Source organism: Schistocerca cancellata, chromosome 8 (genome assembly GCF_023864275.1).
Source record: "Schistocerca cancellata isolate TAMUIC-IGC-003103 chromosome 8, iqSchCanc2.1, whole genome shotgun sequence".
Classification (NCBI taxonomy): Eukaryota; Metazoa; Arthropoda; class Insecta; order Orthoptera; family Acrididae; genus Schistocerca; species Schistocerca cancellata.
The window spans coordinates 497,697,149-497,699,147 of NC_064633.1; positions in this window are offsets into that span (position 1 = coordinate 497,697,149).

Here is a 1,999-nt window from a genome sequence, read left to right on the forward strand (position 1 = left end):
TTGTGAGTATCTAGCTACGTGACTGATTACGTTGTACGAGAAGACAAATTTGTACTTTGTAGGACTGAAGATGGTCATTATTGACAGTAATTAAAAACTTGGAATAAAATTATGTCATTATTAACTGGATAAAATACACAGGGCGAACCAGAAGTCCACCGACAAACTTTCAGAGGTGGTAGTATGAACAAAAAGAAAAAAAGGAAAAAATCTAGTAAACAATGGCTCTAAAAGGCATACCTTATGAGATTCTAGCACTTGTTCAGTGTTTCTTAATATCGAAGACGAAAAATTGTTCCTAGTTCTTAAGGGGGTTTTCTAGTCTAGAGGTCCGATTTTTACCTCATTTTCAACATTTTTTGTGTGAGGTGTAATCGAAAGATTATTCAAATATTGCTTATATCCATCGACTTCCACCTGCATTAATTTTTTTGTCCAAAAATATTTAGGGGTTTTAAACAAAAAGATCGTAATACACGTCATGCACCGGTAAGCGGGTGGACCTTGTTCCGGTAACTGGGTGGTCTAACGCAGACCAGGTCAAAATTGTTAAAAATATACGAGTGTAGCTATGGTCAGAACCTCTGAAAACTAAAACAATGTCATTTTTCATAAAATGGCGGCTATTTGAAAAAATAAGAAAAATCGACTTTTTTTGAGCATAAGAAATCGACATTTTGGAAATTGTTTAACGTTTAGAGGTTCAGAACATAGCCACTTCAATTCTCTACAAAAATAGCTAAGCGGCATCAAAATCGGCCGAGTAGTTTTTCAGCTATCCAAACACCAGCCAAAAAAAGTGACTTTTAGGAAATCAAGTTTAAAGTTTTGGGAAAGGTTTTCGTCGGGTTTTTGGGTCTTACCAACAATCTGCGATGCCTGGAGCATACAGTACGCCTTCGTCGATCTCTTAAATCTCGATCACGAGGACCGCTTCCTCCCGGACCGCAGATCTGGCTTCTTTACTGGTCGTAGACGTGCGGTCCTCTGAGCGCGCAAGGTAGTCCGCGCTGCGCCTTTTGCAATATTCGAACACCGCGTTGCCAAGTTGAATGCCCAGACATTCATTGTCTGTGCGAGTTCCATGAAACTGTCGTTGAGTGTAGCTCTAGCCAAACTGTTTGAATTTTAAACCACTACTTTACAGGAATGCATGTCTTTTGGGGAAAGCGTCAAAATCACCGAATTTATCAACTCGTAAGAGTTTTGAGTGTTCGCACCAACAAATCTTTCCAGTAAATTGTCATTCGATAGGTCTTCGTTTCCAGGTCTGACTGCCTCCGAGCGCCGTCCATAGGCGCTCGACGACGTGGGACTGCCGGTTCGATGATCGTATATTTCGACTATATGCAATAGTTTCCGGGCAAAACGGTTTCGCCCAAGTGTTCTCCATAATATAAGGTATCGAAATATGCAGTAAGAAATCGATATTTTGAAACTTCTAGACCAGAAGACCCCCCTTAAGGTATGCCTTTTAAGCCCATGTTTACTAGACAGATTTTTTTTTCCTTGTTTTGGTCTATACTACAACATCTGAATCTTTGTCGGTGAAACTCTGGCACACAAGAGAGAATGGTTGAATGGAGGTTGCAAAGTAGTCACCTGGAACGTTAGGGGAATTGCTCTTAAGAAAGTCGAAATAGCTAAACATCTGAAAGAAAATGAAATAAATTTTGCAGCAATTACAGAAGAGACGAATAAAATATCTGGAAACTATATGTAGATGACTATATTACGATTTACAGCGAAGTAAAGCAAGAACGAAGAGCAAGTAAAGGTTTTGTCCTTTACATTCATAGATAATGGGAAGATAAAATACTGGACTATCAACATGCACATGAATGCACAATACTAGCAGGAATTAGAAGTCCAAGAGATTTTCTAAGAACGACAATAACTTATGCGCCAGAAGAAGGAAAAACTGATGAATCCAAAACTTTTTACAAGCAATTACAAGTCATCTTAAACAGACACAATAAAAATCAGATTTTATTTATGG